At 39.0% G+C, this 22,321-nt stretch overlaps 1 pseudogene; it reads left to right on the top strand.

Moving 5' to 3' along the window:
• Positions 1–1,396: 1,396 nt before the first annotated feature.
• On the top strand, positions 1,397–21,619 carry LOC120255682 (annotated as a pseudogene).
• Positions 21,620–22,321: the final 702 nt, after the last annotated feature.

The following is a 22,321-nucleotide window of genomic DNA, read 5'->3' as shown; positions in this document are numbered from 1 at the left end:
GTATCAAGAATTCTACTATTTGCAAAGAGTTAATTTGCAAAGAAAATCAAGATAATTCTTTTTGAAATATAACATTAAAACTTTACAAAAATAATTGTTAAAACCAATGTTTTTAAAAAGCCACGGCACAGTTGTCAACCGGAGGCGTACTATAGATTCACGGTCCAACTAATTGAGCCCGTTGGATTGCTGGTTCAGCTAGATTTAATATTTTTACATATAAAATAAATTTTTAAAAATTTTAAAATAGGTAAAATTAATTAAAAATTAATTAAAACTTAAAAAGGATAAAATTGTATATTACAAAGTTTAACGCAAATAATAAATATTTAAAAATAAATAATTAAATAAAATATAAGTATACAACAACAACAAAAAGTAACAATAAAAAATGTGGAATAAAAATAAAATACAAAGTATATAATATCTTGCTTTTTAATTTTCAAACGGGTTTTAAATTAAAAATTTAAAAATAAATAAACCAACTAGAGCCCGTTCGGTCCAAAGCTAGACCGATTACAGGCGCGAGTTCGATTAGTTGAGAACCCGTGGGTAGTCGGTTTTTACATACACTTCAAAAACAAGGCTCACCCATAAAACAATGACGCATAGTTTTAAGAAAAACACTTATGAAATTAAACTGTCATGGGATATATAAAAACATTATTAAAATATGAAAGAAAATAAGACACAAAATAAATTAAACTTGGTTATATAAATAGTTTTTAGAAATTAAATAATATAAAATGATAAATATAATTAATAAAATGACTTAATTCTAAAGATGAAGACATTAATTCCATGACAAGTGAGTGAATGGAGCCTGAAATTTTTAATGATTGGCTTGATTTTTCCCTTATTCAATTTCATTTTTATCATGAGTTAAAGAGAAATCATCTATTTTTATAGATATATATTGATCGGCAAGAATTATAAATTACCATTTTAAAGAAATTGACGCATTTCCATCCATAAGTTACTAATTGTGTAGCATTGTTTTCAATTGTGTTGTTAAAAAAAAGACTTACTCCAAAATCATTGTCCTAAAATTTACTTAAATATTAATTTTATTTATTTATTTATAAAAGATCCAGTACTAGTAATACAGAGCGCGTGTGTATAATATTATGTTCTCCCACCTAAAAATAAATATTTCATAAGCAAAAATAGTGCACAGTCACATCGGCACGTGGGGACGATTCCTGCCAGATAATCAAACTGCCCTACGACTTTCCTGTAAAACCGTTGAGGCCAACTTCCCTCCTTTCAGTTTCTCCCCGCTCCCTCTCAAATCTCCCTCTCTCTCTTTAACAGCTGTTCCTAGCTGTCCTTCCTATCAATCTCATATGATCCCCCCTCTTTCTCCCTCTCTATCCCTCTATTATACATTTATACCTCCCTATCAAAACAATCCGAAACTAGCACAACAGTAGCCTTTCCATTCAAACTTAATTGCTCATCATCTCTTCACCTCTCAATACTTATTGACTATTGTTATTATCTCTTCTTCTGATATTATTAAACCTCATATACAACATGGCTCAGTTACCTCCTAAAGTACCCAGCAACTGGCCTAGCTTCGGCCATCAGCGAGCTCCCTCCATGGCCTCTTTCTTACCTCCAGCTCCGGCTCCACCACCATCATCCGGCAACCACCCATCTTGGGTTGATGAGTTTCTTGATTTCACTTTAACCAGACGTGGTGCTCACCGACGGTCCATGAGCGACTCAGTCGCATTTCTTGAAGCGCCAATGATCAGTAGTAACGGTGGTGGAGCACCAATGCATGAATTCGATCGCCTAGATGAAGATCAGCTCCATTTCTATGTTCCCTGACGACCTGCCACCGTCATCAGGCGCATCTGCTGCTCCATTATCATCCTCCACTCCGTCAACCTTCCGATCACAGCAGCATTAACGAGGAGAAGCCTTCCGAGCAGCAATTGGTTAACGAATTGGAGGAGACGCAAAGCCTGTGCAAGTCTGAGCCACAGACAAACCAAGCTGCCCACACTGCAGCAGCCTCAACCGCTGATCAAATCATTGTCGATCCTAAAAAGGGTCAAAGAGGTGAATAATCAATTTTTCATCTTTTTCTCAATGTAGCTTTTTAGGTACTGCTGAGAACTCACGTATATATATCTCAATGTGGATTTTAGGATTTTTGGCCAACAGGCAGTCGGCACAAAGATCTCGAGTTAGGAAACTGCAGTGACATTTCCGAGCTGGGAGCGCAGCGTTACATCATTGCGAGTAGTTCTTATAATCACACGCACGCACACACACACATATATGTATATATATATTGGACATACTACAATTTATGAGGAAAATCAGTACTAATGGAGACTTACTATATGTTTATTTTGAAGACTGAGGGTTTTCAGCATTGTCTCCTCAGGGTGGCCTTCCTCGACCACCAGCGTTCAGTTCTCACAGTTGGCTTAACAGCCATTTGAAACAACGGATTGCAGCTATTTGCCCAAGATAAAATTTTCAGGACGGTCAGTATTTGCGGCACTTACATCCCCATCACTATTAATTGAATTTTTGGAATATTTTAATTAAGAAAAGGACGGGATATATTGCTGGAAATTGTGTGAGATGAAAGCAGCTCATCAAGAAGCACTAAAGAAGAGAAATAGAGATTGAGAGGCAAGTGTATCATCAGCAAAAGTCTTAAGAAGATGCCTTCGGTGACCGCTGGAGACTCACCGGAGCACGCAACAAAGAGCTCGTGAGGCTGAGCAAGTGACCACTTGGAGGTGTTCAGATTTTACGCAAATAGGAGGGATGATTTCTGCTTGTGATTTTATCCTCTGTATTCTATTTTCCAATTTTTCTTAATTTTAAAATTTAAGATTTATTCTTTCGAAGGAATGGTGGTGTGATTTTGTGATTGCAAATGTGTTGGCATGCATGAAAAAAGGTATGTCTGAGTGGATTTTTGTATCATTTAAAGAGTATTTCTTTGTGGGTTCTTAATTTGCCAATTAATATGTCATGGTTTCGTTTTATTTTTATGTTTTTATTTGAACAAAATCAGAGAGTTAAATAGAAACTATGAAAGATTGTGAGGTGTTCATATAATAATAATTTTAGTTTCAATAATTTAATTATATCTTCAAATTTTCTTCATCAGATAGTTGTTAGCAAAGTCATCATGTTCATTAGACCTCGGTGATCATTCATAAATGAGCATGTTATTAAATGTAGTTTTAAATTTTGCCTTGGTGGTCATGCTAATTTAATTACATTTTTTTATGTTGTAATATCAGTTTAGATTTGAAAAATAATCACAACTCATTTTTCAGGGTTTAGAGTTTAGGTTGATTTACAGATTTTGAGATATATATAAAGAGTTTGTATACTCAAAGGTAAGGTAGTATTAAGAGATCATAAAATAGAAAACTAAACAAGATGGCATCTTTGTTGAGTAAGTTAACTAAATAGCTCAAAGCTGAAACACTATTATTAAGCTTAAAATTTTTTTAATAAAAATAGCCAGCTAAGAGACAGAAGGATTGGTCCTGTGAAAGAAATGGTGTTCCAACACAAACCCTATAAATTTGAAAACTAAAATATAAAAGTATAAATTTCTGTATTTTCTTGATAGTATGGCACTATGCAAGAACTTGCACTTTCAAAACATTTGAAAAATTTGTAACACAAGAAACTTTTGGAGACATGATCACATGCATCCAGGGGACCAAGGAAAAGGCCAACATATGGGTGGTCCCATACATCCAAATATACTACTGTAAATCTATTATATAATTTTGACAATGATACTTGCTCATCCCTAATGTAATGGTCTGCCGTAAATTCTATATAACCAATAAAAACAACTTTCTATGGAAAAACCACTGGTCCACTAAATGACATGAAGTTATGATATCATATTAGATATGATAAATTTTTTTAGAAAAAAATTACTGTTTACGCCAAAAATTTTAAAAAGCTTACAAAACAGTACTGTGAGTTTTGAATCGCCGAAACAATAAATTCTTTTTATTGTTTTGACTACCTCTCTACAGGTCATCTAGGGATTGGGACTCGTATTATGGAATTAAAGTCATTAGCGCCAAAAATGGTGGGAAAAGCAATAGCCCGAATCACGTCGTATTAAAAACTTTTTTCACATCGTTTTTCATTCTTTTTGCATTCGCTTTTTGTTAAATAGAAACATAAACAAATATGTTAAGCAGAGCTCGTTTATTAAACGAAAAGGCTACGTTTTAACAAAGCAGAACTCGATTCTTAAATAGAATTCGTTTTTAAATAAAAACGCCGTTTCACTAAAGCGAAAAGCTCGTTTTTAAACATAAACATTAATATTTAAGCGGAAAAACCAATATTTACATGACAAATTAATCTTGGATATAAAAAGCAAATAAATCTTGGCACACAAATGCATTATTTAAATAGAAACAATGATATTTAAATGCCTTTTTAAATGTAAAGCGATATATTAAGCAACATCGATAGTTAAATAAAAGACAATCAGCGTAAAAGGCGAGCCGTTTTTTTATTATATGGAATAGCGATGTTTACATTAAAAAAATTTTAATAAATTTGTGGGAAAAAAATTTAGGGTTAGCATGATTACATTATAACTACTGAACAAACTTATAACTACTGAACAAAAAGAATTTAGGTTAGCGTGAAGGTAATGCATGTACTTATTTATTAAGCAGAGAACTCATTTCTTAAATAGAAGCTTCGTAAGCGAAAACTCATTTCTTAAGCAGAGAACATTTTTTAAAAATAAATGTCGTTTTTAAATAGAAAATTCGTTTTCTTAAGCAGAAAACTAATTTTTAAGCGAAAACATTGATATTTAAACGAGAAAAACCAATATTCACGTGACAAATTAATCTTGGATATAAAAACCAATTAATCTTTTAGTCGATCAGTACATATTTAAATAGAAATAACGATATTTAAGCACTTTTTTAAATGTAAACCGATATATTAAACAAAAACATCGATAGTTAAATAAAGGCGACCAAGCATAAAAGGCGACTGGATTTCTTTATTATATGGAGATAACGATATTTACATTAAAAAATTTAATAAGTTTTACGTAAAAGAAATTTAGATTAGCATGATTACATTATAACTACAAACAAAGAATTTAGGGTTAGTATGAAAAAGTAATGCGTATCTTATTCTTAAGCGAAAACTCGTTTTTGAAATAAATCCTCATATTTTAAGTAGAAACATAAGTATTTTTAAGCAGAAGCATAGTGTTTTTAAATAGAAAGCTACATTTGCACCCGAGGCGTTATGGCAAACTCATGTCACACTGCCTACGACTTCAGCATGAGGGACGATTTCGATCAAAATAATTTCAAATTAACTCTATTAATCATCATTAGATGCTTTTTAGTGGTGGTTGGGGGTTGGGGGAAGGGGTTTAAAAAGTCATTGTATTTAAAAGGAAGGGTTATTATTGATATTCAAATTCGAGGGAGAATAATATGCATATTACGAAACTTTGGGGTTGTTTTAAGAAATTTCCATTAATATTTTTATTAAATAGTTTAATTTAATTACATGTAAAAAGTGACTTAACCATCCCTCACTAGGGTTGATATAAACTTGAGGGGTCTCTCTTGAATTAAATATCTTTGATAAGTTGGATAAATACACATATTTGTTTTATTATAAAAGAAAATTACTGATTAGTCCCTAAAATTTTTTGTTTATTCTAATAAGTCTTTCTAGCAAAAAATTATCATATGCAATCCCTCATTTTTACAACCAATTCAATTTCATCTCTCCAGTCATCTTTGGAAGTTCGAATTCTATTTGACAACACATAAATTTCAATAGATTTGTTAAATAGTAAGCGAATACACAAAAAAAACTTTGCTAGATACTTTCCACCGAGCAAGGCAGCTAAATTGAGAAGGAAATTTCTGCTTTCAGGCAAGGCGACTTAGAAACACTTTTTGAGCCTCATGAAAGGTTCAATGACGTTTTGAGACAATGCCCCCATTATGGTTTTCATTTTTGGATGAGAGTGCGGATGTTGTGTAATGGGCTAAACTATCAAACACGCCTAACTCAATGATGCAGCGATAGGGAGGTTCATGAGCGACAAATACCTTAAGGATGCCGAGCAATTGATTGAAAACATAGCTAGCAATGAGTCCACTAGTGCACTCGAGAGGAGACCACAAAGGGCGGTGAGGGATATATGAGGTTAGTGATAATGCTGCACTTGCGGCCAAAATAGATGCATTGATAAGAAAGGTTGATCAGCTCATGATGGGTTCAGGTTCGAGTTCTGGAGCGGTCCTATCTTGTGGTACATGCAGGGCTGCACATATAGCTACACAATGCCCTATTTGTGTAGCTTCTGCAACTCTTATGGAGATGGTGGATTATATCGGTAGAGGTCAAAGAGGCCAGGAAATCCCTATGGGACCACTATATAATCAGGGGTGGAGGAACCACCCAAACTTTTCATGTAATTCAAGACATCAGCAACAAAGACAGGCACAACCTCAAGGTCCTCAATTTCAACCTTAGCAACAAGAGAAGAAATTCACTACTGAAGATGTGTTGGCAAAGTTCATGAGCGAGCTTTCAGAAAATAAACAACCAACTCGCTCAGCATGAGGAACAATTCAATGAGATAAGCACAGTGTTGAGAAATCTCCAAGCATCCGTCCAATCACTTGAGAATCAAGTTGGACAACTTGCTAGGGGCGCATCTTTGAGTGGCCACGAGGTAGTCTCCCAGTAATGTACGAGGCAAAATCTGAGGGAACACCTCAAGGCCGTTACACTTAGTAGTGGGAGACAAGTGGAGGCGAGGAACGAGGGATGACTCAAATGCCAATAAAGATAGGGGTAACCATTCAGGGGAAGACCCTAAAGTTGTTGAGCCCGGTAGTTGGAGGAGGGCGGTGAAAATGAGCAACATGAGAAACCCCTAAACCCACGAACATCAAGGGTGACCCAGTACAAACCCCCTGTCCTATATCAAGCCAGGTTGAAACAGGAAAAAGAGGATGCTCAGTTTAATAAGTTCCTTAATATGTTCAAACAACTGCATATAAATATCCCTCTTGTTGAGACATTGACACACACTTTGCGCGTGTGTACCGCAAGTGCGCAGGTTGTCGAAGTAATAGAGTACATCGGTGAATGGGTGAGTCGTTCTATAGGGAATAGTACTCGGAAGCAAATAGTAATGCTATTTAGCTAGAGTGAAAACCAAGTTGTGGTGAGTGAACAATATCAATGCAAATAAAAAGTAAAGAGAAGAAAGGAAAACTCAATAGGGATAAGGAGAGGTATCGATAAAAAGATGGGAGTAGTCGGACATTACTAACCTTAGAGATTTATTGTTTCAAATGCTGAAGACTAATTCTTATGCCTCCTAACTGATGTTTAATGAGTCGTGAAAATCCAAATACACATTGTCCCAAACCTAAGGTCAACCGTGACTAACCCTATACTATGCCCAGGAAAAGACATGCTCTAGGCGCCTCATGGCATGCTTGCATGAAAGTTCTAAGGACTCGAAATGATAAATCCTGATTCTCTATATATCGATCTAACCCTTTGGTCGAGGTAAAAGAATCCTAGTCACTATTACGTCCCAATACTAAGGATTACTTCGACACTTCGACTCTATTGCTTGCTTGCGCAACTTAAGCCCGATGGAGTTTGTCTCTTAGCACTTCACTCTATCATGACCGCCAAAGATCTCTTGGAGCGTGGAGGTAGGGACAAATCATCTCGAGGAAAGGGAAAAGTGGAGCGTTCGGCTACCTCTCGACTCACCATCTTGACCCTCTCAACCTTGCTTTGTCTAATTCTAATGGGTGTCGATCGTCATAAGGATTACCAGATAGATTCTCAACCTAGTATCGCTCTAAGGGAAAGTCAATACAACAAGCATTCAAGGTTGAAACTCAATTAAAAAGCAAAACAAGAGTAAATGAAACAAAATCATTTTAGGGGTTTCGAAGTCAAGCACCCACTAGGGGGTTGCTCTCACCATGGAGCAATACACAATCAATAATTAAATCAGTAAAAGCGTGCAATCTCAGGATAAAACCCCTTGTAGTGCATGTCAATAGTCTTGTGGAGTTGCCTCATCTCCTCCAAAGGTTCCCTTGTCAAGACCTAGGCACACCTCACCGAATCAATACCAATAGCTACCCAGTAGATCTCTTCCAAGGAGCGTGATGCTCGAAGATCGTAGAACCAGCTCAAAAACCTATACAAAGCCTCTCAAACCTTAGCCCATGTAGTACCTCAAAAGTCGACGAAAAGATGGGAAAAAGATCCTTTAATAATCCTCAAAGTGTGGTATTTGTAGGAGTGATGAGCTCACACCCGTATGGACTTTCCCACTAGCAGTGTAGTGGATCTAGAGAGTGGTTTTTGCAAAATTTGTGAATAGTAACTACTACAATAAATTTGATCTGATGATTTTCCCTCTAGAGTGGTGCTATAGTACTTCACCAAAATCCTCCACAGATCACTCTTTTCATGAGGCCACATGGATGAGGCACATCCATCGATGGAGTCGCGCCCGTCTTCAATGAAACCACGACGAGCTGACTCTTGCTAATGTTGCACGCGTCGAAACATATGAGTGTAGCGCCTGGGCCTCCACTTTGCGTATTCACTTGAGCCTGATGGAGTGGCACACCCCATATGTCTTTGAGCACAACTTGTGTCTTCATCTTTGTTGATCAAAAGTACTTCATCAACAATTTGCATCCATGATCTACTTTTTGCTTTCTTTTCTTCTAAACTTGACTCGCAACCACAGATGTACAAAAGAACACAAATCACCACGAATAGCGATAAAAATCGATAAAAGTGATGCTACGATAAGAAAGAATACTTCATATTACTTATACAAGTACTTATCGGATATTGGCTGGGATACCTAAGTATGCAAAATTCATGAAGACAACTTCTTACCAGAAAGAGGAAGTTAGAGGAACTAGAAGCAATAGTGCACCTTTGCAAGAAATGTCGACAGCCAGTCCAAAAGAAGCTCCACCGAGCTAAGCCGGCCCAGGCGTCGTCGTCCCATCAATGCATGATGTGATTGGGAGGAACACAAGAAAAAGCATTGGCGGTCACGGGCCACCATCGATGTGATGCCCTACAAGCTATCCTTGCTGCGAGAAACAAAGTTTGAGGCCTACAAGAATAATTGTAGCTTGAAATTGATGGGTGAAAGCCCTAGGTATGTTGTTGAGGATGTCTTTGGTGAAAGTGGATAAACTCATTATCGCAGTGCGGTTTGTGATACTGCTCAATGTGGTTGATGATGTTCAAGTCCAACACGATCCTCGAGTGTCCTTTCCTCAGCCACTTTTGGTGCTTTTATATCGATGTAAAGGGGGAAAGATGACGAGAGTGGGAGAAAGAAAGAAAGGATTGTACACTTCCGAGTGCCCGTAAGACAAACCTTAGTCATGATGATCACTTATGCACTTCAATGAAGCGTGTATGGTTTGATCGATAAGTGCTTATCGACGATATGAGTCGTGAAGCATTTATTTCCTTATGTTGAGCATTACTTTCCTCGGGTTTTTACTAATATGTGTGTTTTTATGTTACTTTAGATGCATGTAGCGTTGTGAAACCAATTTATATGAAGGAAAGAAGCCAGTAACGGATCACAATGCGATTTTTGGACAAAATCTTGCGCGCTAAAGAAGTTGGTCAAGCGTATGAAGATATAAGTCGGGTGCGAGATGCTATCGGGTAGTGTGTGCCAACCTCCCGTAGTTTGAGTTTAGAATAGTTTGTTTGGATGCATTCGATGTATTAAAAGAGTTAGATTGCAGCACCAATCGACAGCAACGCAGTGGGATGAGCGTTCGGTAATGTGCGATGCGGTGGTTATCGCGGTGGGAGGCCGGTTTTAGAGGCCGAGAAGAGAAGAAATAAGCAATTTCAATAGAGTTTTATTATGCCTGGCAAGACCCTCACAGGTGCACAAGAGGAATTACACCACTCTTTGAGAGAGAAATGATTAGCGATAGTATATGCTGGCAGTAAATTCCGAGACCACTGTCATCACATCCTATTTAATGTCGCATATTCGGTAGGATCGTACGACTCACAGTTATATGTCATGAGCAAAGCCGGATCACGTCTCTGGGGATTGATTGATTGGATATTGTTGTTGCAAAAATGATATGGAAATCAAAGATAAAAGGGACATAGAATGTGGTTTGCGATCATTTATGTCGAGATTTAGAAGGTTATGTGAGGGCCAAGAACCACGTGGTCGAGGAGGTTAATGATTTCTTCGAGGAACGCGTGCGATGCAGTCTGAATCGAGAATCGGAAGGCCACCACACAGTTTCGCAGTTGCAAATTATACGCTGGTATGAGCGGGGCAAGCTTTCGATGAAGAAATTTTTCGGTGTTCAAGAATTTCTTGGGAGGATCATACTGTTCCCGTATTTGCGTGGTAGTCGAATTTGGTCTTGAGGTGTGTTCTAGGGGAAGGGTGGAACATCATTGCACATTGTCACTCCCGAGGCCCGGTGGGGGCCCTGTCTCGTCAAGTCGAGCTGCGAGAGGAGTTCTAGGCTGGGTTCCTCTTGGCGACTTTATTCAGTGTTCGTCAATTACGTTTTACGATGTGATATTAGTTGTCGAAACTTATCAGAAGAGGATGAGATGCCTCAAAATCCTAATACAATTTTGCGAGGTATTTGATGTATGGGAATTGATTTCATAGGACAAAACTTCCAAAGTCAATGGCGATCAATACATTTGGTATGATTGACTATATGTTTCAGGGGTGACCCGAGGCTCTTCCAACTAATGATTCAAGGTGTGGTAAAATTTCTTAAGTTATTGGCTCGATTGGGAACTCCAAAATTATCATTGTGATCGGGAACACACTTTTATAACAATTAGAAAGTGTTAAGCGTTGTGGAGTTCATCATCGGCTTCAAGCACCTTACCTGCATCATGGCTTGGTGGGGCGGTGGGTTACACCATAGAGCTCAAGAGGTGATCTTGAGGCCAAGCGATTGGATCCAAGATGGCGGTTAGTGCAGAAAGGTTGGGCTTGACTGCGCTTTTTGGGCTCACTAGAGCTTGACTATACAAAACACCGATAGGGACACTCTTATAATTTGGTGTAAATCACCTTGCCATTCTGGTGGGTGAGCACAAAGCGTATTGGGAATTAAATTGATAATTTCGACTTTGTGCAAATCGGAAGCAACGAATATTACATCTCAATATGAGCTTGATGAATGGGAGATGAGAACTATCGAGAATACGGGATATATAAGGAGAATTGAAGTGGCATGACATATTAAAATCCCAAAAAGACTTCAAAATCGGCGATCGGTGCTACTATTCAATTTCAGTACATTTATTTCGGAAACTTAATCAAGATTGTACAGTCCGTATATACCACGCAACGAGAAGTTTCACCTCATGGAGCCATTGAGATTAATCATTTCGGAGAAGAGGCTGCATTCAAGGTGAATGGACATGAGCGAAACCATACATGCTTGCAGCGGAGATTTGTAGTGATAATGAGAAGTATTTTTCCTCCATGAACCCCCGTGGCAGGGAGTAAAGGAAGATCGATCAAAGCAAAAGTGGCCCGTTAAACAAAGGCGCTTCTTGGGGAGGCAACCCAAGTGTTTGCACACTATTTCGTACCTTTTAGTTTAGTTTAGTGTGTGCATGAAATAAGTGTTAAGTGTTGGTGTCTCAATTTTTGGAGTGCTTTGTGTGCTCACCGATTTCTATTGTGGGTTTTCAAAAAGGAATTCATTGCTTAATGTTTCGTCGAGAATTAAGCAATGAAGTCGCTCGTTTGAGTTCCTATTTTGTGTATCATACGAGTATATCTCTTGCACGATGCATGGGCTACGGGTGTGTAAACATGTTAGGACTAGTTCTATGCGAGCACGCAGATTTTCTAAAGTCATCCGGAGGAGAAAACATCGGGCGTCAATAAATTCCACGCTTTAGCATTAGTGTTAATATCTTGTGAACTCTTCGAGGAGGGCACGGGCGTCTGGGCACCCACAGCCAGCGTTACCATCGCGGCCAGGCGCCGCGGCCGTGGGTAATTTTCTGCGTGTGCCTTCGCTGAGATTGGGCAGATTTTTCCGCCACACTGCAGTGGACTCGCCCACAGCGCGTGACCTCGTGAACCACGCTTGCGCGCAGTGCATTTGCTGCCCGTCGTGCGGAAACCTTTCTGCGGGTTGCTTTTCTCCATCCCGAGCGAAAACCGCGAAATGCGCTGCCCTGTGAGTTTCGGCGTAGTCACTGCCCACGTCGCAGAGAATTCTCACGCGGGCGTGTATAATTTTTCTCGGATATCACGGTAAAGACCACGCAGCGCATCGTCGCCCACTGTGAACCCGTTATTACCTGGCGCCGGGCGTGGGCGGCTCCCGCTTGCGCCCGTAGCGGTTTCCCTCGGGTTTAAAAGGACCATCCGGCTCTTCTAATACAAAAGTCGAGACTCTTTACTCCTCAAATGACCCTCGAAACTACCCAAAGAGCACTTTTCTAGAGCATTCTTGTCCCTTTGCTCTTTTGTCGTCTTGAGTCGATGATTGATAGAGCATTGTGTGGATTGCTTAGGGTGTACGTGCTGTTCATTGAAGGTAAGCCTTGATTTCCTCGTCTCAATTCGATTTTGGATTCTAAGCCGGATTATCTGCAGAATTGAAATGGTTAATACGCATCGTTTTCTTGCTGAAACTGATTATAATTTGTTTCTAAGGCGATATGGAAGTGGAATAGCGGTGGCATGGAGATTTGGCTACAAGCGTGCGGTTTCCCACGCGCCCGTGGGCGCGCCTGATGCGGAACGCCTACGACCCAGGTGGCCATTCTCAGCTTTTGCCGATCACAGATATGGAACTGATGGATCTTTCCTTTTCTAGTCATCGGGCATGGCTGCCAAATCAGCTTGAAAGCGATTACTGGCGGCCTCGGCACACCTTGCCCACGAGGCGGAAGTTATGGGATTCACACTACTTGGTCGCGTCGTAGCTCGATTTGGCGGTTAGAAGCTTAAGTTTGGTCGAACAGTGAATCCCGGATATTGAGATACTCGAAGGGAAGGTACAACTAGCGAGGATGATGTATGGCGTGAGGGTCGAGAAATGAGTATTAATTAGATGGTGGCTGGAAATTCACCGAACGTTACGTGACGACCACCTTTATCCAGCGGACTTACTTACGCTGGAGTGCTTGCTTCATTTTGAGTTCGACGCAGCTCTGTGCTCACTTTTGATAGTGTCGTGTGATTCGGTTTAGAGCTTTTGGGCGGCGTCATGGTAGCAAGAGTGTCACTGCGGTTTTCACTAGACTTGGTCTATATGATGATGCAGATATCTGGCCGGGCGAGTGTGAGGAACCTTCGATAGACATGGCGGGTTTATCTCCCATTAAGCGTGTCGTTTATCATGTGGAAGGGCGTTATGAACGCGAGTGTCTAAGGCTTCATGTTTATCTGCGAGCCTGAATTGCAGGATATCTTCACGCCATCATAAGCGAGGTCGATTAAATGCGTGGTGATAGTCTGGGGTCATCAACAAGCAAGAACATGTCTTTGTACTCCAGCGGGTCGAGGCCTAGACGGTCCCGTGCAGGACGCATTTTAAGCGAGTATTTGAAGCATCAAGGACGATATCCTCGATTAGATGTCATTTTTCTCGGGTCCATATATTACATTTGAGACTCATTGTACAGGAATGAGGTTTGCGAGACAAAATCGGTGAGACGGGCAAGGCGATAATACCGGCCACCACTTTGAGGTTAGAGACCATGAGGAAGCTACGTAGATTGACCGAAAATATTCAAATGAGTAATACTATGTCGTTTGAACATACCAGTCGAAGATGAAGGCTGCATCTCGGTCACTCTAGAGGCTACAACCCCACACCGATGGAGACCGAGACACCTCCCTGCGACGTGATCGGAGACCACCCCCGATGCACTCTGATTCCACCATCCTCGGGGCCCACATGATCGTCATTTGAAGGCTCGGCGCAGGTAGGAGTAAATGCGGACGGAGGGTGACAGAGCTCGAGCAGAATCACTTGCCAAGATTAGGAGCTACGCGAGCCACTCACGTGTACGAGTTCATGGCACGTTTACCGACGCCAGCCACAGCCCGAGATCCCTAGAAGCGAGGCAGCTGCCTCATCGACATGAAATCTGCGACGAGGACTCTTGAGGCGTCATCGTCGCCGATCTAGCACAGCACCTCCATCCTCGACGGCACGAGGAGGATACTATATCTTTCCCACCTCAGACGCGCCACGCGAGAGGCGACAATGACACTTGACTTCTTCTTCTTCCTTCTACTCTCATGCATTTTACTTTATCTTATTTTCTTGTTTCTAGACTTGTTCACTTTCGGAGAAAAGGATTTTACCATACGAGGTTTTATGTTATTGCATTATCAAAGAGTTGTATTCATTGCTTCATCTTTTTATACACTCGAGTTGTGCCTATTTCTTGAGCTTCACTTGACCCCTCGTGTGTGCGTCGTGAGATGGTACTTGTCATCTTGGATTGAGACTTAGTCGTAAGAGCGCGGCAAGGTGCTGACACTTGGCAGTGTGGGCTTCACAACGTTGGACTACTACTCCCATGAATTGGCTTCATCAAAGCTGCAACACTAGGAGGGTTAGGGAGTATTGTTTTGCTTCTGCTCCACATCTATGAGATGATATATATTTTGAGTGGAGCTTTGCATGTGTACATTGAGGGACGATGTCAACAGACGTGTGTGTGTGTGTGTGTGTGAGTTTCACTGTGCTCACATCTTTTCTATTGTTCATGATTGATATATGCTCCACATAGCCATATTAGCAGATTCACACTTATAGTTGCAGTAAGGTGCATGGCTGCAGTCTAGGAGAGTGTCAACATTGGATATGTTTCATGCTCTAGTTCTTGCTTGAATTTTAGGAATTTTTGCCGATTTACACTTAGTGCACTTTTCTCACTCTTTGAACTCTATGTGGAAACTCAGGTTCGATGTCAAGGACTACTTCGATACTCTTGTGCTAAACTCAAAAGATTGAGCTGAAAAGAAGGAACGAAAATAGTTTTATTGTGTATTTGTGTTGTTTGTTGGGTGGAAAGAGCTACCACCTATATGAAATGAAGCTACTCTCTGAGGTCGGACCACTAGTTATGCCTAATGAGGAGAAAGAGAGCTATCTCATAGGATGAGTGAAAGCTACCACCGAGGTAGAAAGGGCTACCACCTCGAAAGTGTGAGAGCCACCTTAGCGGCGGCCGCTTTGGGAAAGAGCTACCTGAGAGGATGTGTGAAGCTACTACTCGATCTTTTGAAATGTTTGTGATGTCTTGTTGTAGATAAATAAGTCCCTTGCACTTACAGAACTTTGGGGAGTATACAGTTGTGTTTTGAGTGAGTTCACACACTTACGAAGTCGTTTGTTATCCTTACTGATTCAAGTTTTTAAGCTAGAGCATTGATTTTCGTCGTATTTAGTGTTGAAAATCCTTACTTGTAGAGATACTCTCTTTGTGTACGTTTGAGTGAACCTAAAGGCCAAAGCTTGCTTTTCACGTTTTCTTCATCGATGCGGAATGGCTAATGTTTGCTTGAGGGACAAAGCAAAAGCAGGAGGAGTGTGAGTTTGATGGCTTGTGCGATATGAATGCGAAGCGTTCATTCCTTATGTTGAGCGTTACTTTTCCCAGAGTTTTACATTAATATGTGTGTTTTATATGTTACTTTACTATCACGGAGTGGGGTTGTGAGGGCCCGAGTACTATGAAGGAAATAGGCCAATGTGGATCATGATGCTACTATCGGAGGAGATCTTGCTAAGGTTCACGCGTGAAGCTATAGAATCAGGTGTGAGAGTTCTAGAGTGTGTGCTCAGCCTCCTACATATTCGAGGTGGGCACATTCATTTGGAGGGACACAAAGAAAGCGGTCGCTTTCGAGGCGATGCGAGTTTATGTACGTATAAGAACAAGAGATCCACCCAGCGTGCACATCATTGAAGGAAACCAAGTGATTCACGGCGTGGCGTGGCGCCGCCTGCGTTGCCCAGTGAAAGTGTGGACTTTGGGGGTATTTCCCGTGCGCGTTGTAGCTCAGCGCGGCTCTTGTAGCAAGTACTAGCAGCCGGCGAGCGGAAGAATCCACAAGCGAGTGTGGAAATTATCCACGCTTCGATGTGGAAATTCCACATAGGCGATGTGACATCATACACGCCCGTCTGATCGCTCGATTCGACCCTATTTTAGCCCGGATTTCGGCGATTTTTGGGTATTCTTTTCTCTATCTTTTTGACTTGTGAGAGGGCTTTGGCTGGGGTTTCGAGGTGTTTGGCCAAGGTTTGGTAAGAGATAATGAGGAAAATCTCAAAGAGAGCTCTCTACCACTACATTGGACTCAACATTGGACTCAAAATGAGTTTGTGGTCTTCAAAATATTCCACTAAATCAAAAGAGATCTCCAGAGATAATGAGAAAGCTCTAAAGGAGAGCTCTCTACCACTACATTGGACTCATCATGAGTTTGTGCTTTTCAATATATTTTTCACTCACTCAAGAGAGTCTCAAGAGGTAATGAGGAAACTCTCGAGGAGAGCTCTCTACCACTACGTTGGACTCAGCATGAGTTTGTGGTATTCAACATATTTTCCTCTCACTCAAAAGAGTCTCAAGAGATAATAAAAAATTTCTCGAGGAGATCTCTCTACCACTACATTGGACTCAACATGAGTTTATGGAAGTAGGTCTGATAAATTTACAATAATATAATCTACTTTCACTAAAACCCCATTTTTTTTTTCCTTTTTTGCATTTTAACCCCTCTCATGACATTTTTGCATATTAGCTCTTTGAATTCCTACGAATTTAAGGATTTATGCAACTAGGCTTTCTAACTTTTCCCTTTTTTCACATTTCTTCAAAATTTGCAAATAAACCCCAAACTTTCACATTTTCATATTTTTTATGGTTTTTGCAGTTAAACCCTCTAGCTTTCATATTTTCACACATTTCACAATTTTACATGTGTCCTCAAATATTTTAGTTTTTCACATTTCTCCATAGATTTTGCAACAAAGCCAAATTTTTCTACCAATCTATCTTCTTAGCAAACTTTGCTGCTAAGCCCCTCTTTTTTTTATTATTTTTTTAACGTATTCTTTCATGCAAATTCCCCCAAACATTCCCTTTTCACTCCTCATTCATTTTTTAATAATTTTTCCAATAACCATTTTTCTCTCATTTTATTTTATTTTTATCCTTTTTTTCATTTTTTTTTCCAAATTTGTTTACCATGTCATACTTTCATCCTCCATGATTTTTTTCTTATACAACCAAAAAAAATATTCTTTGGGGTTTCAACATGACCTAATTGTAAACTAATTATCGAATGCCCACTGTGGTAACAGATTCATGAACAGAAAAAATATGAATATTTTTCTACTAAAGATATGAATAGGTCTATAATAAAATAAACCTATTTTATTCCTATCTCATCATCAATATATTGGGAAATATATATGATTTGAACCATGTGAACATGGAACATAGCCAAACATGCATTTTTGAGAATCATAAATCATGCATTTGAATGACATGAAACCCACAGTGGGGCCCATCAATCATATATGTCAACATAAGGGTGATATAAATCCGACATTCATCCAATTCATGCATCCATCCATGAGAGGTGAGAAATCATGCATCATATTTCAATGAGGGGAACTCTCATATATGTGTAAGCAATAATGCTTCAACGTTCGTTCTCTCTCTCTCTCTATTTTTTTAAAAATAAATCCAGTACCTGCTTCGATTCCCCTGTTTTGATCGTTGTTCTTCTTGTTACTTAGAGCTTCTGGTTTCTTCCTCTCTTTTCTCTTGTTCTCTTCTTCTTTATTTGTCTCTGGTCTTGTCTCTCCCTTTTTTCTTCTCTGGTCTCTCTTTTTTTCTCCTCTAGGTCTTCTCCTCCACTCTCTCTCCTCTTTTTTATTCTTTTTTTCTCTCCGTTTATTTTTACTTGTCTTTTTACTCTAATCTCGTTTTGATTTTACTCATTTTTTTCTTGTGTTTTGAAATTTTTATCATTATCCTTTTTCATGGCTTTTCTTTTATTTCATATATATATATATTATTTTGATTTTTTTTATTTCATCGTTATCTTTTCATTATCTTTCTTTTTTAAATTGAAAATTTTTTATTCTTCCGTCTTTCAAATATCTTGATCATTATCAACCTTTTTTTTGTTTTTAAATTTTGAATGTCCAGCATTATACTTTTATTTTATTTTATATATTTTTTTAATATCTGGATTATTATCTCTTTTTTATTTTTTATTTTTAAAATTTTTGTCCCGATTTATTTATTTATTTTTAAATATACTTATCTCCTGAAAGAAAAACATGAATATGCTGACCAGTTAGTACACTAGAAAGATGGTGCACTACGGCAGTTTAAATATTTAGAGGCATACCTGAAGAGGTGGTTTTTTAAAACTGGCTCCATAATTAAAATAAAAAAAATAGGAAATTTGATTATCCATAAAAAGCCCCTTCTTTGGAATACAATGAATTTGAAACCCTCCCCCCAAGCATGTAACGATGTTAGTTTTGAATTTTTTGGACGAAATTGTCCCTTGTCCCTTGCATAGGAAGTTGTGGCAAGTGAGATATGGTTTGACCATAACGCTCTTGGCTGCAATGATTTTTCTGCTTTGAGATGAAACGGTTTCTTTTTTCTTGGGTAACCTCGAGAGAACACCATTACTGGCGCTGGTTATTTTCTCTCTTCGCCTCTTCACCTATTCAGCTTTTCCCTTTCCAAAGTTGTCATTGCCTGTACATCTTTTGTAGGACTAGACCATTGTCTTGAAGGAGAACTCCGGCTCAACTCTTCGGCATTTCATTAGTTTGCGCTCTAAGGTATTGAGGCGAGATGGATGCCATTGAAGATGTTGTGCAGTTTCATTTTGTTTTTACATTCTGTGGGTTTTTTTTCTGGTTTGATTTGTAAAGTATTCTATTAGAAAGAGAGATTTTTCAGTTTTATGGTGTGATTATTGGATGATCTTGTAGTTTGTAGGGAGATTTTTGCTAGGGTTTTGTTTTGTTTTTCACTTTCGTCTATGTATATGATTGAGAGTGATAATGTTGTCTTGAAGGAGGATTTTTGATTGTTTTGCAATCTCATTGTGCTGTGTAATGTTTATAATGTATCTTTCCCCTTTAATTTGATATGGTTCCAGTATGTAGTGTTTAATAGTATCAGTGTAAAAAATGAGGTTTCCATTTAAGAATTGAGTTTTCCGTTTAAGACTTCTGAATAGATTTTTTGATTGTTATGCAATCTCACATGTGTGTGTACTTCAATGTGCTGTATAGTGTTTATAATGTATGTTTCCCCTTTAATTTGATATGGTTGTATTATGGAGTGTTTAATAGTATCAGTTTAAGAAATGAGTTTTCCATTTAAGTTGTCAGTTTTCTGTTTAAAGCATAGCTTTCTGTTTAAGAGGTCTGAATACTGCTTAATATATTGCTATTATCGTAGGCTTGTGATTATGGCGGTCAACCTAGTTAATGGGTGATGCTACTTGATGCCGGTATTGGAGACTATGTGTGAATTTAAAGGTCACATGAGTGGATGACACTAGGAGATCATCCGAAGGACACAGTTTGTAGCACTTACTGAACTTGAACCTGTATTCCAAGAGAGGGCCTTTCTTGATTCTCAGTTGCAAAGGTATGATGACCGCACCAATAAATTCAAGATCTGGGCAAGCCTATTAAGTTTCAGGCCTGAAGATGTGGCTTATTCTTGGTTCACGATGTGATGGAGACAGTCGTATTTCAAAAGAAGAAAACATGCTCATCTTTTGAAGACAAGTATTTATCAAAAATTTACAAAAAACACAGAGACTTCATCAGGATAACAATTGACCAAATTGTTCGGTAGAGGGAACAAAAAGAAAATTTTGTAAAACTCCTTATGGTGTACCTCATGGGTATTATCCTTTCTAAACACCTCATGTTGGGTTCCGAATTAGATCGTTGATTACGTAGATGACTTACCTGGCATGGGATAATATGCATGCGTGTAGGCAACAGACAAGTGGCTTACGGAGGATATTCCACAAACGGCCGCTCGAGTGCAAGCAAGATGTGCTGGGAAGAAGACTAACACATGGTACCTTAAAGGTTGCGCAGTCATACTGAATATGTGGTTTTATGAGCTCACCAGCAACGGCAACAAGCTACATTTTTGCAAGACCCCCATGATACTATGTTATGGTGAAAATAGTTATCGGAAGCAAGCGTCGATAGGACCCATGTTATCATCTCTTAAAGGAAAGGAGGTAATAAATCATTAACAAAGTGTGTTACAATTTCACATTTTACGTTAACAAGTGTTTGGAGTGACATTTTTATGTAGAAAACTTTATTTCTTTATAAATCTACTTGTTATCGTTTAAGAGTAGTATGTTCTGTTTAAAAAAATTGTTTTAGTGTTTAACAATGTTGGTTATAGTTTAAGTTTAATGGTTACCATTTAAAATTAATCTTTTAGTGTTTAACAACATTGGTTATTGTGTAAATTGAGGGGTTTCAATAAGATTATGTTGTTTACAAATGTTAGTTCCTAAACTAGTCGCCACGAATATGAATGAAAAGTCTTTGTTTTGGTCACCTGTTGCGGAGTTGATATTGCTCCTGCACCACTGCTTTGAAGGATAAATGAGAGGCCAACCTCTTCAAGGCTCGTTCGATGCCATTCCCCTTCTCCCAACCCAACCTATGCATGCACTTCTCAGCATCAGACAAGCCCCTATCCCCCTCTCCCCCTGAGGGCGATAGCCGACGACATCACTACACGGTTGTTGTAGGAGTGCGAATACTAATGAAAAGAGTTTCCCCAGCTTGTTGCTCCTGCCGAGGCGTTGGAAGGATGTTCACATTCAAATACTATGTCCTTACCAACAAATAAACAACCCGGTACTAACACTATTAGGTATAGCCCTAATGTTACCGACATAGCCCCGAAGTTTACAGGCGATGACGTAATTAGGATAACCATTTGAAGACGACCGTGTTAGAAGAGGCTTGTGACGAGAAAAAAATCAACAATATCTCTCATTTCACTAGATGACGTTGAACCAACAGTAGCACCACCCACAGTTGATCAGCCGGATACAAGGACAACATCTGAGGAAATTACCCCAACAATAGTGTCTGAGGAAATTGCACTAACAGTAGCTCCACCTATAGTGGACCTATCTCCAATGGATGTGTCTCCGATTGATGATGTTGTCACGGCCGATGTTGACAGGATCATTGAATCTCTTGCTAATGAAATCCTTACCTCAGTGGAACTGGCAGACGACAATGACGCATCAAAGGAAGACATAATCCCACAACACGAAGCAGCAACTACTGGTGATGAACCATTGTCAAACCAACAAGAAACAACTTGTGCACCAAGCACAAAACACCAACAACCGTCAACAACACACCCAAAGGACCGTTATCAGGAGTCGAAGATGTCTCAGCTATTCCTGGTGATGAACCCTCTAGTGATTACCCAAAATTAAAGGATGCTTCTAACGAAGGGCAAGGAAATGTCAACAAAGAAACAATAATTACGGACATGGACAGTATAGTCCTTGCTAATCAACAGTATGACGATGTGCGAAAGAATTTTCTTCCCAAGAAGAAAAGATACACTGGATACACGCGCCTTGACAAATTTGAGCAGGAGATAATAAGCATCTTCCTGAACTGTTGGATAGACTCGTAAGTATGAAGTATTTATGTTATAATTTGAATATATGTGCTACGATTTAAGAAAAGTATTTTCCGCTTAAATATTTATGTTATCATTTAAATATATGTGTTACCATTTAACAGTATTAGTTTCCGTTTAAATATCTACATTTTCATTTAAATATATGTAGTTTTCAATTAAGTATTGATGTTTTCATTTAAATATATGTGTTACCATTAAAATTAGGACTGCCATCTAGAAGAATGATTGTGTTAACAAAACAGGAGCCACCCTATTCACAATGCTAGATGGGAAAGAAATGGTCATAGACGATGTCATGAACACATTTGTGTGCATAATTCAAAAGTACCGAAGAGAGTACTGTATCATTATGAGAAGCGCGCTTCCATCACGTGGCCACTAGCGCTATTTATGTCCAAACAAGAAGACACATCTGAGACGACTCTTACTATGATCAGAGATGTCGCGTGTAACTTGCATGATATTGATATCGTTGTTCTGTCAATAA

This window comes from Dioscorea cayenensis, unplaced genomic scaffold (assembly GCF_009730915.1).
Source record: "Dioscorea cayenensis subsp. rotundata cultivar TDr96_F1 unplaced genomic scaffold, TDr96_F1_v2_PseudoChromosome.rev07_lg8_w22 25.fasta BLBR01001131.1, whole genome shotgun sequence".
NCBI lineage: Eukaryota > Viridiplantae > Streptophyta > Magnoliopsida > Dioscoreales > Dioscoreaceae > Dioscorea > Dioscorea cayenensis.
The sequence above is the reverse complement of the archived record's forward strand: the minus strand, read 5'-3'. Positions and strand labels throughout refer to the sequence as shown.